The sequence below is a fragment of the Pseudophryne corroboree genome, chromosome 1 (assembly GCF_028390025.1).
Source record: "Pseudophryne corroboree isolate aPseCor3 chromosome 1, aPseCor3.hap2, whole genome shotgun sequence".
Lineage (NCBI taxonomy): Eukaryota > Metazoa > Chordata > Amphibia > Anura > Myobatrachidae > Pseudophryne > Pseudophryne corroboree.
Genome location: NC_086444.1, coordinates 568,548,141 through 568,565,596, shown reverse-complemented (window position 1 = coordinate 568,565,596; position 17,456 = coordinate 568,548,141). Strand labels below are relative to the sequence as shown.

At 42.2% G+C, this 17,456-nt stretch overlaps 1 protein-coding gene and 1 pseudogene across 1 annotated transcript in view; both read left to right on the top strand.

Moving 5' to 3' along the window:
- Positions 1-17,456, top strand: part of CNTLN (centlein) — a 761,842-nt gene that overhangs the window by 544,508 nt on the left and 199,878 nt on the right. The window lies entirely within an intron of this gene.
- On the top strand, positions 5,176-5,294 carry LOC134939381 (5S ribosomal RNA; annotated as a pseudogene).

The following is a 17,456-nucleotide window of genomic DNA, read 5'->3' as shown; positions in this document are numbered from 1 at the left end:
ATCTTCGTTCCGGATATAAATGACAGAGAAATAGATTTCCTCTGCAGACGCGCTCTCCTTACGGGAGAAATACTGTCGTCATCGAGAAGTTTCACAGAAGGGACAAGTCTTTGAGGAGTGCCTCAATTGGGCATGTTGGCGTCTCGCATCAACGAGAGACCTCAGGAATATGGTTACAGGTCAAAGGACACTCAAGCTATAGCAGTGGACGCCCTCGTGACACCTTGGGTGTTTTCAGTCGGTCTATGTGTCCCCTCCGCTTTCACTCTGCTGAGGGTGATAAACGTAAGAGGAACAGTGGTTCCACCGATCCTCATTGTTCCGGTCTAGCCAAGGAGGACTTGGTATCCAGTTCTTCAAGATGTATTCATAGAAGATCCCTGACCTCTTCCTCTATGGGAGGAACTGTTACAACAAGATTGGGGCATGTATCCGGACTTACCGCGGCTGCGTTTGATGGCGTGGCGGTTGAACGCCATATCCTAGTCCGAATGGGTATTCCCAGTGAGGTCATTTCCACACTTCTTCAGGCTAGAAAAGTAGTATCGGCGAAGCCTTACCACCGTATTTGGCGTAAATATGTGTCTTGGTGGGAACTAATAAGGTTCCTACGGACGACTTTCAGCTGAGTCGGTCTTCTCCATACTTTGCAAGCAGGTGTGGATGCAGGCCTAAAGTTAGGCTTCGTTTCAGGGCAGTTTTGGCCTTATAAATTTTCTTTAAAAAAAAAAAAAAAGAATTGGCCACCTTTCCGGAAGTTCAGACTGTAGTGAAAGGAGTACTGCACATCCAACCTCCATTTGTGTCCCCATTGGCACAGTGGGATCTTGACGTGGTGTTGCGTTTCTTGTGTCTCACTGATTGAAACCTTTATTAAAGGTTGTGTAGAAACTTTCTCTCTTGGAGAGTGGTCATGCTTTTGCCTTTTGGGCGTCCGCTAGGTGGCTCACAAGAGTCCCTGTTTGATCTTCCAGGTGGATAGGATTGAGAACTTGGATAGTAGTTCTGCCGAAAAGGGTTTTCGGGGTTTATCAAAAACCTACCTATTTTGATGCTTGTGGTTGCTTCAGCATTGGCTAGTTCAAAGTCGTTCGATGTAGTCAGGGCTTTGAAGATTTATGTCGCCAATTGGGCTCAGTTTGGGGTCACAGATGCTCTGTTTGTCCGGTATGCTCCCAGCGTGCTTGGGGCACCTGCCTCTCTGCAGTCTGTTACACGCTGGATCTGTGATACGATTCGGCGTGCTAGTTCTATGGCTGGATTGCCGTGACCGAAGTCGGGGGAGACCCATTCTACTAGGTAGATGGGCTCTTCTTGGGCGTATGCCCGAGGTGTCTCGGCGGGTTAACTTTGCCGAACGGCTACAAGTTTGATACCCTGGGTGATGGGGACCTCATGTTTGCTCAATCGGTGCTGCAGTCGTCCGCACTCTCCCGCCCGTTCTGGAGCTTTGGTATAGACCCCATGTTCCTTTTGGAGTCGCCAGCATCCTCTAGGACGTAAGAGAAAATAGGATTTTAGTACCTACCGGTAAATCCTTTTCTCCTAGTCCGTAGAGGATGCTGGGCGCCCGTCCCAGTGCGTACTGTGTCTGCAGTTATTGATTTTGGTTGCACTTTGGTGTTTCTTCTCTGTCAGGCTAGTGCTGACGTTGTTCATGCCATGGCATGTAGTTTCTTATTATTGGTTGGGTTGACACACAGGTCGTGTTACATATTCTCTCAGCATATGGCTATATGTTTTTCATACCGTGGGCTGGTATTCTGTTGAAGGCCCTGTCTTGTGGCATGTTTGTGGTGTGAGCTGGTATAACACTCACTGTGTTTAAATTATAAATTCTTTCCTCGAAATGTCCGTCTCTCCTGGGCACAATTTTCTAACTGGGGTCTGGAGGAGGGGCATAGAGGGAGGAGCCAGTTCACACCCAGTTTAAGTCTTTATAGTGTGCCCAAGCTCCTGCGGATCCGTCTATACCCCATGGTCCTTTTAGAGTCCCCAGCATCCTCTACGGACTAGGAGAAAAGGATTTACCGGTAGGTACTAAAATCCTATTTTTTGTTTTTTGCGGCAGGAGCAGGACCACGGTCAAGAAGGCTGCTGGGGTTTTTTTAGCAGCCATAGCTTTTTGTATTTTATTTTTATAGTTTTACTATTTTTTGGAGCGATCTTTCTAAAAAGCGTCTTATACGTACCTTAGAAAGAGTCGCTCCAACAACTCCCCGCCGGGTCGCGACAACGCTTACCCACGAGTACAGTGCTGTTTCGGCGGGCGTCTGTTTCGGATGTACTTGGATGTACTAGCAAGTCCAGCAGACGTTACCAGGCTGTGGCAGGAGCATGGGGAGAAGATAAGACATATTTTCCGCTTAGAGGGGGAACACGGACACAGCTGCACTATTTTGGGAGGAGACTACTAAACAGTCGCTGACGCTGCTGCCACCTAGGGTGCACCAGCGCTAGGCCCGAGGGATCATAGGTTCTAGGGGGGGGAAGTATGAGTCCACAATCCTTAGGCTGTGTTAGGCAGTGGGGAGTCAAAAGCTCCCTTGGTCATCCCTCTCCCCGTTCATGACCAGTTTCCTCCAAGTCTCCCACCATGAACTGATTTCCCGCTTCCGTCTGAAACACTGTGTATCTAAGGGGACCCAGTCGCAGCATAGGCGGCTGTGTGATTGGTGCGTCAGTGTTCACCTGGGCGTCTATGTTCACTGTAGGTTCACGGGGCAAGTGTGTACACTATTAGCGCCTGGATCCGCTCAGCGTTCACTAACGTATTGATCGATCCTGGAAACGGGGTGAGTCTCCCTGTATCTCACTCTACTGAGTCGGGTAATGCAGCACTAAGTCTCTATCTACCTTTGAGTATGAATAGTTGATTAAGTGCCTGATGCATATGAGTCCGATAACTATTGCTGTTATCTTTTGCCTGTGCGACTGAATACGGTTAAATCCCATATAAGGTAATGTATTTGTAGTTGATTATGTGCTCATATTGCTTATTATACTAATGTATAACCTGTGACTGATTGCTGACTGTACTATAATTCTGTCAGTTTTTCTGTGTATTCCGATCCTCAATGCTGGTGCAAAGCAGGGTAGGGTCGGATTGTGTGTCACTTTAACAAATTTTAAAGTGATTACAGTCACAAATTGGGTAGTAACACTGTACAGGTGTCTGATTTATTTATCATGTCTAAGAGCGGAAAGGGTGAGGAAAATACACTTTCCACAGCAGCACCAACACTCATGTCATGTTTGTCTTGCAAAGCTGGATTAACCTATCAAGATCTGGTTCAAAAGGGATTATGTGCAAAATGTTTTTAGCTGTCACCAAAGCCTCTTAAATAACCAAGGCAAGGACAGGTTCTAGTTAAACCTTCATGGGCTACTTTGCACAGACATTATCCAATATAGCTGAGCAGATAATGCCAACTCCTATACCAGGGATAGTTTACCCTATTAACCCTTACATGCAACGTTCATACTGAGGTTTTTCCACCTCGGGAATTGGCAGCCTCTCAACAAAAGCAGGCTGAAAGGCCGGTGGTAAGTAAATCACATAGACATGATGCAACATCTTCACAGTCTATACATGTTTTAGATGAGGATTCGTCGGAGGATGAGGACTCATTGCTTTTCGGAGGAAGGTCTTGGCTCAGTGGACATACCTGAGCTAATTAGTGCTATGTAAGCCATTCTATCCTTAGAAGAGGCAGCAGAGCTTTAGTTAAAAACTAAGGCACCTGTGTTTAAATGTCCCAAAACAGCTGATGGAATTATGCAAGAGGTTTGGGTTACGCCCAGTAAGAAATTAGAATTCCAAGAAATGGAATTCCAATTATCCTCATCCAGCTGGGGACTGTTTAAAAAAAAGGATGCGGCTCTCAAAGTAGATTTGAATGTCATAGATTGGTGCGACAATCTACATTACTTATGCTTTTAACATAAATAAAATGTCACAGATAGTAGAGTCGATGGTTTTCTAAAAAACATTTTTTCCTTGTCTTGGGCAATCATTAGACCAGCCATGGCGTAAGCAGTGGCATCCTGTGCTGATGCATTGAAGGAGGATCTTTTAATGGCATATATAGAGAGCAAAAATCCCATATTGCACATATCAATCAGGCAGCAATAAGCAGCTCTGGACATGGGTACAATTGCCTCTCAGGCATCAGCTTCAGCAGTAGCAACTCGTATAGAGGGTTGGCTACGTACATGGGCCCTCATTCCGAGTTGATCGCTCGCTGCCGATTTTCGCAGCGCAGTGATCAGGTAAAAAAACGGCAAAACTGAGCATGCATATGGGCCGCAGGGCGCACGCGCGACGTACTTTCACACAAAACTATACAGTTTTACACAAGGTCTAGCGACTCTTTTTCGTCGCTCTGTTGATCGGTGAGTGATTGACAGGAAGTGGGTGTTTCTGGGTGGTAACTGACCGTTTTCCGGGAGTGTGCTAAAAAAAGCAGACGTGTCAGGTGAAAACGCAGTCGTGCCTGGGGAAACGGGGGAGTGGCTGGCCGAACACAGTGCGTGTTTGTGACGTCAAAGCAGGAACTAAACAGGCTGAAGTGATCGCAAGGAAGGAGTAAGTTTCGAGCTGCTCAGAAAATGCACAATCTTTTTTTGTAGCAGTTCTGCTATCCTTTCGTTCGCACTTCTGCTAAGCTAAGATACACTCCCAGAGGGCGACGGCCTAGCGTTTGCACTGCTGCTAAAAGCAGCTAGCGAGTGATCAACTCGGAATGAGGGCCATGGTAAGCTGACTAAGAATCCAGGAAGGTTCTGGAGTCTTATTCTTGTTTACTGCAGATATTCTTTTTGGTAAAGAAGTAAACAGTATTTTGGAGTCAAAAGCAGACTCCAACATAGTGAAGTTTTCCTTTCACACATAAATTCAAGCCTAGTTTCCAGCTTTTCGGTCCTTTCGGAATCAAAGAAAAGCAAAAGGAAATGGTAATGGCAAACAGTCCCAATCCAACAAGTCTGGTAAGACTAAAAGGTATTGGGCTGCCAGAGGACCGGTTTTCAAATCTAAAGATAAGCCATCAGCCTGAGGTGCGGGCCTCCACCTGGGTGAACCCAGGGTGAGAGGCTGACTTCTTCAGTTTGCACAGATCTGGCAGCAGTCTACTACAGATGCCTGGGTGCAAGAAGCAGTATCTCATGGTTATGATCTACAGCCACACCTCACTGGACATGCCCAATCTTATCTGATTTTGGAAGCTAAGCAGTGTTGGTACTGGTTAGTACTTGGATGGTAAACCACCTGGGAATACCAGGTGCTGTAGGTGTTTTCAAGAAACACCCTCATTAAAAGTTTGTACCAGCCCATCTTCAGTGGAAACCAAGACCATGGTTTTGCAAGAGGCAGTTTAGGAGTTGTTTCAGTCAGGAGTGATAATTCCAGTTCCTCCTGCACAACGAGGACAAGGTTTTTATTCCAACCTGTTTTTAGTCCAGAAGCCAAATTGGTTGTCCCGGCCCATACTCAATCTCAAAGCGCTGAACAAGTACATTTGGGTGCCTCGGGTTTCATATGGAGACTTTACATTCCATTATTTTGGCCATGGAGCAGGAGGATTTTATGGTTTCCCTGGATATCCAGGATGCTTATCTACATGTTCCTATAGCACTGTCCCATCAGCGATATGTCTGGTTTGCTATCATCCAGCATCATTTTCAGTTTCAGGCTCTACCATTTGGACTGACCACAGCTCCCAGAGTATTCACCAAAATGGTGGTGATGGCATCTTATCTCCGTTAGCAGGGAATAAGGATTTTAAAAAGATCCGTACCTCGACGATTTATTAATCCAGTCTCAGGAATTGTTTAGTGTCATCTGCAACAGACAACAGCTTATTACAGAGATGGTTGGCTCATAAATTGAGCAAAGTCTTCTCTGGTTCCGTCATAACGGATAACTCACTTGGGGGCTGTGTTGGAATTGGGTTTTCAGAGAGTAATTTCACCTCTGAACAAAATATCCAAAATTCACTTAAGGATTCAGGAGTTGCTACACAGTCAAACGGTATCCATTTATTCGGTAATGGGTTTGATGGTGTAGACATTCTACATGATGGAATATACTCCAGTTCCACTCAATATATCTGCAACATGTGATACTTCCAAGTGGAAAGGTTTTTTTCATCAGACAATAATAGCGCAGATTATGGTCTTCCTCCGAAAGTAATGAGGTCAATTGCTCGGTAGTTACAGGCAGCCTATCTGGACAAAGGGAGGCTCCTTTGGATATCAGATTGGGAAACTCTGACAATGAATGCCAGCCTGCTGGACTGGGGAGAAGTGTCAGGAAGGAGTTGTTTCCAAGGGCAGTGGACCAAGGAAGAAAGTTGCCTGCCAATAAATATATTGGAACTTCGGGCCATATATATGGCATTTATTTAGGCAAAGAATATCCCTCTGATCAAACCAGTTCGATTCCGCACGGACATTGCAATGGCAGTAGCGTATCTCAACCAACATGGAGGAATTCGCAGCCAAAACACAATGAAGAAGGTAAGTCGAACCTTAAGGTGGGCATAACTTCATTATCCAGCCTTGTCCGCAGTATTCATTACAGGAGTCCTAAACTTGGAAGCGGATTTTCTCAGTCGACATGCCATTCATGCAAACGAATGGGCTTTACACCCGAAGGTCTTAAAATGTCTGGTAGATAATGGGGGTTACCGGAGATTGATATCATTGCGTCCCATTAGAGCAACAAAGGTTCAGCATACGGGTCAAGAACAAAGGATCCCAGAGTGAAATTGGTGGATGATTTGTCAACTTTCGTCTGGTTCATGTATTTCCACCAATCGCCTTGTGATCCCGGGGTGATGTGAAAGGTAAGACAAGGTAAGGGTGCTGAGATACTAATAGCTTCGGCTTGGTCCAGAAGATATTGTTACACAGATCTGCAGAGGATGTCAATGGATGCTTCAGACTCCTTCAACGTACAGAACTACTGTCCTGGGTCCTGGTTATTAAAAACATCTGGATCGACTGTCTTTGACGGCGTGGCTCTTGAGACTTCCATCCTGGAGGCAAGAGGATTCTCACAACAGGTAATTCAAACTATGCTCAGAGCAAGGAAACTTTTCTCAGCTCGCATCTATCATCGAATATGGCAAGCCTATATTCAATAGTGCAGTGATCAAAATTTTGACCCTTGGTTTGTCAGAGTTTCCAGAGTCTTAGCATTCCTTCAAGCAGGAATGCATAAAGGTTTATGGGTGGCTTCCTTGAGAGTACAAGTGTCAGCATTGACTGCATGGTTCCAAAAGAAAATTGCTAACCTGCAGGATGGTCAAACTTTTTCCAAAGAATGTTGCACATTCAACCACCTTTTGTTCCTCCTACAGTGCCTTGGGACTTAAGTTTAGTCCTAAAGGCCCTTCAAGTTGCCCCATTTTGAACCACTAAAAACATTGGATCTTAAATGGTTGACAGCTAAAGTTCTCTTTCTGCTGGCTATTGCTTCAGTTAGAAGAGTTTTAGATTTAGAGGCATTGTTATGTCGCCTTCCATTTCTGATTTTTTTTATCCAGATAGAGCGGTTCTTAGAACCAAATCTGGGTATCTTCCTAAGGTGGTGTCTAAATTCCACCTTAACGAAGAAATTGTAGTCTTGGTCTCCCAGGGGCTGGACCTTTCTGCGGGAGATGCATCGTTGCACGTAGTTCGTGCCTTAAGGATCTATGTGGATCGTACCAGTGCCATCAGAAAGACACACTCTCTTCGTTTTCTAAGGATTTCACAAGAGAGGATGGCCTGCTGATAAGCAGACACTGGCGAAGTGTCTTCGGATGAAAATTTCAGAAGCATACTCTCAAGCTGATATCCCTGTTCGGGCTAATGGGGGTCATTCCGAGTTGATCGCTAGCTGCCGTTGTTTGCAACGCAGCGATCAGGCTAAAAATTGGCATTTCTGTGCATTCGTATGCACCGCAGTGCGCACGCGCGACGTATGGGTACAAAGACATTTGTTGTTTTGCACAGGATGTAGCAAAGTTTTCAGTCGCACTGGGGGCCGCAAGAAGATTGACAGGAAGGGGGCGTTTCTGGGTGTCAACTGACCGTTTTCAGGGAGTATTTGCAAACACGCAGGCGTGTCTGAAAGAACGCAGGCGTGGCAGGGCGTTCGCTGGGCGGGTGTATGACGTCAAATCCAGACACGAATAGGCTGAAGTAATTGCAAGTGCTGAGTAGGTTCAGAGCTACTCAAAAACTGCATAAACTGATTTTGCAGAGCTCGGCTGCACATGCGTTCGCACTTCTGCTAAGCTAAAATACACTCCCCAGTGGGCGGCGGCATAGCGTTTGCACAGCTGCTAAAACTAGCTAGCGAGCGATCAACTCGGAATGACCCCCCATGTCTGTTCTCATTCTACTTGTAAACGTAGGTCCATTATGGAAAGCACAACGCGGTGCTTCAGCAGAATAGATATCTTAGGTAGCCACATGGTCTCCATAAACACATTCATTAGACATTATGCCTTTGATACCTTTGCCTCTCAGGACGCTGAATTCGAGCGAAGGTTCTCCTGTCCAATCAGGAGCGTCCCCACCACTAAATTGCTTTGGGACATCCCAATATTATCCTGTGGACCCTGCCGGAGAAATATTCGTTATGGTAAAAATTTACGTTGATAACGGTATTTCTCCTAAGTCCAGAGGATCCACAGGGATCCCACCCTGATGCACCTGATTTGAGGATCCTTTAACTCACTAACCTCTTCCTTCTTGTATGGAAGGGTGTGCATGTGTGTTGTTCTCGCCTGATTAGGGCTCTGTATGATGCTCCTGCCTTGAGCTTTGGAAAAACAACGGATTTGCCTGAGCCAGGAGGCGGGGATATATGGACGGGCCTGTTGCATGCTGGGAGGCCGAAAGCTTTGACCGATTGGTGCAAATCCGCTGTCGCGTCATCATATCTCAATGTTATCCTGTGGATCCTGTGGACTTAGGAGATATACCATTATCAACCTTAAGTTCTTACCATAATGAATATTCCATAGTTTTGATGTCTTCAGTATTGTTAGAAAATAATTAAAATAAATAAAAGCCATTGAATGAGAAGGTGTGTCCAAACTCTTGACTGGTACTGTGTGTGTGTGCATATATGTTTGTGTATATGTGTGTGTGTGTGTATATATATATATATATCAAACAAATACTCTCCCTCTGCGCTAACTGGTATACTTAGTAAGGACTGTCACCTTAAATAAAACCAGGGGAAATTTAATGAAGGCAGCCTGATTCAACTAAGTCCCCTGTTAGACGGAACTAGAAATAGAAATATACAACAATAGGAGAATCGGCGCCAGGGGGTCGTATCAACACCCAATTTTTTAACCTTCGAATGGTTAACGATGTTTAAAACAAAGTAATAACATGTTCCAACATATAAAATTTATTAAAAGACATAATAACTTCAAAATCAATATTGATACAGAGGAGATGTGTTATTCCACACTTTAAGCAGTATGACTCTTAGCATTGAATACAATTGTAGGTGATTGACAACAGTCTCCTCCTTCTCCTTATAGTTGGTTCGGAGATAACATCACAATACAGATAAACCAAGCGTTTCGTCTTATACAAAAGACTTCATCAGGGGTACATCTCGAATGACTGGAACGTACAGTTGTTTATACGAACAGTAAAATACGATAAGACTCGTTCATATGTGCTTGGTACAGAAAAATCACTTAGATAGGGAACCTTTCTGTGAATCTGCGGCAGAAGCTCAGTACCTGTGTAATCTCAGATTTCCCACCAAGCACATATGAACGAGTCTTATCATATTTTACTGTTCGTATAAACAACTGTACGTTATAAAAACAGTCTAAGCAAATTTAGAAGTGACTTGGCGAGTGCCTACATTTTTGGATTTTGTCTATATATATATATATATATATATATATATATATATACCTGTGGTGGGAAAGAAGGGGGGAGTGTTGGTCATGAACTGTACATATGTCTACCCCATCTAATTTTGGCACAATTAGAGCTGGGCACATGAAGATGTACTTATTTGATCTCTTCTGGAGACAAGATAGGTGTATCTTATCTCTGTTGATAATTATTATCAGCATGAACCTTTGCAGTGTTAATTAAATTAAAAAATAAATGCTGTTCCTCCAAGGAAAGTTCTCTAAGCATCAGTAGGTTTAGTTGGCACTAATGTAGAGAGTCAGTCAGCCTGGTGTCTGATGCAAATGACGCAATGAGTACCACGCTATGTCACCGTTGTCGGTTTACACTGTAAAAACATTTGTTTGCCATAATAGAATATGTATAAAGTAAAATACTAAAGAAGCAAATTAAGAAAAATGACAAGGCATGGCTAAATCTCTGAGTCTATGGCATGCAAAACTTTGCCATACATGGTGGGATATAGCAAAGATGTATGTGGACACATCTGTATTTGTTGGGTTTAATGGTGTAGTAAAGATTGATATCACTAGTAAAAATTAATATATAAAAATATACTTTATAGTAAGTTTTTTTAAAATACTTAAACCAGGTAACTGTTTTAGAAAACATCCTTTGTGTTTGGGTAGCTATTTGTTATTCAGAGTGGGGCTAGCCCGTCAAAGAAAAAAGGATATCGTGACTGATGGCTTTACTTTTACAAGTATTTCTCACACTTCTGATGAAGTAGGCAAGTACACCCATGAAACACGAATTACAGACACCAATGTATCCATACAAGCAAAAATTACTTTTGAAGGAGTATGGGGACATTTCTGAAATCCTTTCCAACCGCACTTTGTTATTTTGTTATCTAATTTGCTGTATATTCATCTAATTTTGTTCGATACAAATTAAATTCTGACCACTACAAATCGAAAAGGTTTATTCCAGCAACCATTCATGAATTTTGGTGAATAAAGCGTCCATATGTTTCATAGATTTTTTTTTTTTATCATAATATACAGTGTACATTATATTTTTCTTGTCCCACATGTGCCAGATAGAATACTATACCAAATGTAATTTCTGAAGGAAAACTGGAGCCCCTTCTTCTTCTTAACTGCTGGCTGCGAATAGTTGAGAACATCATCTTAATAGAGCCTATACGTTGTAGTTAGGTGCCTCAATTCTGGTTCTGGTTATTACAAACAGATTGTATTGCCCCAGTGTACCACTAAAAGCTTGATCCCATTTTGGTACTTGCAAAAATATGTCTGTTTTAAAAATACCAGTATTTACCAGTAATGGTTAACTGGTTTCTGGAAAACTTTTCATGGAATATCTGCAAATCAACCTAATGATGTGTTTGGTAAAGTGTTACAATTTAGAGCAGGCTTCACTTGATCGGCTCTATCCTCTTGGTTTCTTTGCTACTTAATCTTGTCTTTACTCTGCCTGACACACTTTGTCTAGGATTTCTGTTGGTGTAATTGGCCTACTCAAGAAAGCTGAAACGAATAACTTAGAGAGGAGCCATAAGATCTTAACATGCAAAACGCAAGAATTTTAATGGAATGGAGACTACTTATTTCAATAGCCTAACCTACGCAGACAACACACTCAAGTTGTTTCTGCTGCTGACATTTTTGCCAAATCGAGAAATTGTTACTGAATAGTTCTTAGACATTTCTGACAAACTTCTATGTTTTGTTTTGTTTTTTCTTTATTGCAATACTTTACTAATTATTCTAATGCATTTTTCTGCCACCTTTATTATCTTTATGTAGCTTTAACATTACTGTTTGCAAAATGTATATTTTCATTATTAAATGAGAAGTTGAAATATTACAAATATTTAAATAAAAAAATTAGGAAACTCAAGATGCAACATATAGTTAGCATTACTATTACAGTTCTGTTTCATAGATTTTTGTGTTATTTATATAGCTAAGAGAGTATTTTGTGGAACTGACAACATTATGTTTTTGTCAGGGATGGTATTGCTTGTATATACAGGTGTTTTAAACATCGCATTCCTTATATTATATTTTTGGATTGTCATCGAAATGATTTTAACTGTTTACATTGCTGAAAATTGAGGCCCATGTGTACCAAGCAAAGCACCTCTCCCCATCTGTCTGAACAAAACACTTTCTGTAGTATAGTGTTATGGTCTACTGATCACCTGACAATAACTACTATGGGGGGATATTATTTGAAAAGTAGTGGTCCCGCCTTTCAACCTAGGGTGCCGCTGAGTGTAGATGCTAGAAAATGAGAGATCAGGCACATTAAATGCCATCCCCAATCAGCCAGCTGTACTATTTCTGCAGTACAGGTTGATATTGTTTGGCAACATGTCAAAGTTTTATTTTTCCTAGTCTATTTTAACTTATGATGGACTAATAAATTAAATTGAGCAACTACTATTCTGTGTACCATTGTTCCGACAGGCATGAATGGGATCAGTAGTTGGAGGGTACACTAATCCTTGTAGACTAGTCTCATATTGAAAGATCTTTAAGTACCCACAGATTGGTTGTCTCTCAGTTTAGAAATACATCAATGTATGACTCAAAGTTGTTGTTATTATTATTATTATAATAATAATAATAATACTTTATTATCAATTGGTCACAATACATGAACAATCTACGAAATTGATTAGGTGCTATTATTATTGTAGTGCAGAGCAGAGACGCCTTGTCGTGGTTGGTGGATTACCATATTTTTGCAAATGTATCTAACTAAGATCTCGGCTATTAATATAGGATGTATTTCTCTCTAGGTTTACACCCCCCCCTTTATATGTACCTTTGATGGACCAATAAATTGATTTGAGCAACTGAAAGAAAGTAACCAAGGTTAATGCTAGGGCGCAGAATGGGTTGCTGTTCTAATGCTGCTGCTAAACAACAGGATTAGTCAATCCTGATACAGAAAACCATACAAACATTAAAGAAAAAAATAGCAGCGCTAAATTCAATTAATATTACAAAGAGATGGATTAGATGAAAACAGGTAAAAACATTTATTAATGATTCTGATAAAATACCAATTAAGATCAATATGATCACCGGCAAACTTAATAATACCAGAAATGTCAGTTCCTTTTGAATAACTGGACACCAGTTTAGGCAGATTTGTATAGGCTTAGGAGCTGGTTACACAGTCCCAAAGAAAATATTACCGCTTCTTATGCCGCTGGAGGGAGAAAGTTCCAATTAGAAGATTCTTCAATCAGGAGTTGGTAACATAATCTCAGTCCTCACCAGTATGCGGAGTTTGACTTGCGGAAACGGTCCTTAATAGGCCTATTTATATCCACCAAATGTTGAATCTGGACGTCCAGTATGGTCCGGGCACTGGTTCTGTAGCAAACAGCCGGTGATCAGGATGACATCTGACGCGTTTCGCTGCAAGTCAAACTCTGCATACTGGTGAGGACTGAGTCCAGTTATTCAAAAGGAACGGACATTTCTGGTATTATTAAGTTTGCCGGTGATCATATTGATCTTAATTGGTATTTTATCAGAATCATTAATAAATGTTTTTACCTGTTTTCATCTAATCCATCTCTTTGTAATATTAATTGAATTTAGCACTGCTATTTTTTCTTTATTGTTTGTATGATTTGAGCAACTGCCTTTTTCTGTGAACATGTCCAAATTATCCTTCATGAAACTATTTTAACTTCATACAGGTTGTACTCATACACCTAGCCTCACTATGCCAACTTTTTACATTCTGTGTTTTATTTGCATCGCGGACACAGCGAAACGCCACTCAGACTGTACTAGAGACGCTGGACTGTGACTTTAACCGCACCAGATAAACATGTACAAAGTCCAAGCTGAAGCACAGTGGTACTTGGTGTTAGAAAAATCACCAGTCACTGCATTGTAGCACATCGTACACAGGTTCAGACTCATTTGCATAGTGATGTACAAATTTTGCACATCAAATTGATCAGTGCAGTCTTGCTAAGTAGTTTGTTACTTCCAGTTTCATTTGTGTGAAAAAGATGCTCAGAACAGCCGAGTTACCTGGGACCTGGCACAATGAGAGGGGCTGTTTGACATGGCTGAAGCCACAGTGTATGAGGACACACCTGTATGTAGATTTATATAAGTGATTATTAAAAACACAAGCATAATTGTATGCAGAACATTGACCAACAAAAAGATGTTCATGTGACCGGTGAGAACATTTACCACTCTTCCGTTGGATACATGTTATTTATTGTTTCTTAAAATTTCTTAAACGTTGATCAACTTGTTAGTCCGTAAATTACACCAAGTAAAGACATTTCAATAGCTGCATATTCTGACCCTTGTAACCTGTCAGGGTGATGTGCCAATTCTCAACAAGCATGGCTTTTTCGAAGCAACTGACTGAGGTCTTTAAAATAAATCTGCAGGTTGCTTTGTCAGAAGTATCATTAAGGGAAATTAAGTCAATTCAAGATTTAAATGACTATACAAACCACTTGCAGATTGGTCACATGTAAAATAGAAACAACATATCACTGAAATGTACTTGCAGAAAGGTGTTGTTGACAATGGATTAGTGGTCCACAATACTGCCTATACAAATATGATCTGCATACTAGAGTTGTCTAAAAGAGACCTTTAATGCAATTTGAGCACAACCACAAATTATAATTTTTTGGGAAAAAACAGATGAAGCATTAATGAAAACAACACCATATCAACCAATGGTGGAACACTTCTGCTTTATAGATATGCGGCAGCCAGTGACACAGGACATATTGTACAGGTGGAAGGAGGAATGGGTTTAGCTAAATATCAGCGGATCACATAAGCTAATGTCCCAGAGTCCATGTAATTGAATCTGAATAGAGGTTAGGTATTTCAGCAAGGAAACGATCCAAATTACTGTAGACTTCAAAAATATCTGTGAAGTATCTACAGGAATCAAAGATTGAGGTTTTGTAATTTCCTACCCAGACCTGAATTTTTTTGAAAATCTAGTGGGAGGTCTCAAATATGCAATGCATATGAAGAACAAAAAATGTTGTGTAGGAGTACATTGACTAGCCCTATTAGTAGTATTCATTGAGCCACAGCTGAGCACCACATTGGGAATTCATTTACTAAAGAGAATGGGCACCTCTTGTATGCAGGCAGCACTGTGAGGTTCCATACAAACTGTTACTTGATTCAAGCACTAAATGTCGGAGTATTACTTTCTTGTATTAGGATATTCAGGAGTTAAACAGCTACAAGTCTTGACCATCTCTAATATGTCTTTTCATAATCTCTGTAGGTTACTTTAAGTGAGAAGGAATATGTTACCTCCTTATTTTCATGTCCAATCCACACCTTTTGCGCACTACTGAGGCTCCCTGATGCATCTTGCACAACTGGGAGGGACGACTATACCATTCTAGAGAGGAACTTCTCCTGTGGCTTTGCTACCACATAATGACTGTAGGAGCTTATATAGTCTTGTTTCTACTTTTAGAATAGACCTATGTTGGGAATAATGTCTATCTTGCAAGTATAAGTAAAGTCTGGATTCTAATTCAGGAGAATGAGAGGTGACAGTTTGGTGGAGGTACATTTTCCTGTCCTCGGTACACTCAGAGCCTTGTCCTAAATTCCATTGTTTGTAAACTTGGGGAATGGAAGCACGGTTGCGTAGAGTCTGGAGTGAGTGAGAGGGGGTGGAGGGGATTAGTTGGTTAAACACAAGACCATGGTAAATTGGAGGAAAAGAGGCGGGGTGCAATAAGGTAGTTGCAAGAAAGAGAGAGTCTAGATTAGGTAGATTAGGTGCTCCTAAACTTTTTCCTTGGAGTGCCAAATTAAAAAAATTACAGTACTTTGAACGAAGGGCCACAACAAATTCAGAGTTGTTATGTCTCCCCCCATGTCCATATGTGCCAGCCAAGAGGCACTGTCATGAAGTTATATGTTGTCTCAGCGCTTCCCTCATGGGGTAAAATAGACAGCATCTCCCCCCCCCCACCAAAAAAAAATAATAAAAATAAATAAATAAAAAATTATGACCCCCCCAATAGTAATTCCCTCGACACCACATTAAGTTCCCACAGTAATGCCTTACACCATATTATACCTCCACTTTTATGTCCCTGTCACCATATTATGCCCCCATAGTAATGACCCTGTCACCATCCTCCACAGTTATGCCCTATCACCAACATTTTATGCCCACATAGTGAAAATGCCCAAATGCACAGTACCTGCTCTCAGGGGGGCTCTGCTCATTTTCAGGGGTTTTGCTCGTTGTCAGGGGAACCCTGGCCATTACCACCGCAGGGGCCTTTGTACATGCCTGCCCTATTCAACCTTTTGAAAATGTCCCTACCAAAATGGCCACCACCTCTTCTAGCATTTAAAATAACGGTCCCCCCTGAGGTGGTAAGGACATTTTCAATACTTCCAGCAGGGGCATTCTCAGCAGCAGCCATCGGCGGGTCCAGGACAGTTGTGCTCCCAGCACCCCCCTGGTGGTGGCCCTGCTCCTCATGAATGTTTTTGCCAGGCCAGTGCTTTCCTCATATGTAAGCCCAGGACCCTCCATGAGTTGTTTTTTTTGTGCCATCCCAGAGCCCTTCCACCCCTCCATGAAGGTATATGCCAACCAGTACCTCCTCATATGCCAGTCCATTGCTCCCCTCATGTCCTAATATGACAGCTCAGTGCCTCCTTGTCTTTATATACCAGCCCATTCCCCCTCATGTTCTTATATGTTAGCTTAGTGCCACCCTCATGTCCTTATGCCAGCGTAGAGCCCTCACATGAGTGTATTATGCCTGCCCAGTGCGCCCCCCCACACACACACACACACACTCACTACCTCATGAATATAATTGCCAGCTCATAGCCCCCTTTAACTTATATTCCAGTCTGGAGCCCTCCTTATGAATTTATATGCCAGCCCAGCACCCTCCACATGTCCATATATGCCACCAAAGTGCCCTCTCATGAACATATATGCAAGTGCAGCTCCCACTCATGAATTTAATTGCCAGCCCAGAGCACCCCCACTAACTTAAATGCCAGCCCACAGCCCCCCACATTATTATAAACCATCCCAGAAGCCCCCCAACGTCCTTAGGTGCCAGTCCAGAGCCTTCTCATGCATTTATATTCCAGCCCTTTCTTTACGACCTTATATGCCAACCCAGAGTCCCCTCATATTACTTCTCTTAAACATCCTGCTGTTGAATGGCTCTGTCTGGCTCCTATAGTCTGCGGCCCCATGCCACAATAGTGTACGAAGCTCTGGAGAAATCCCAGACGGAGTTTAGTTTTGCTACTTTTTCCTGCTGTAAAGATACACAGGACTTTTTTTTTTTTTTTAAAGAGATAATTTCAGGTTTAATATTCTCAAAATACCCCACCCCCCCTTCCTTCCTTCCTCCTGTGTTAGGCCACCCAGCTATATATCACTATAAGCTACTATTGATGACATTGTATTGTACAGGCGCACGCTTAACATCACATTCCCAACAATTGTCGATGCTGCTATGGTTAGCTTGC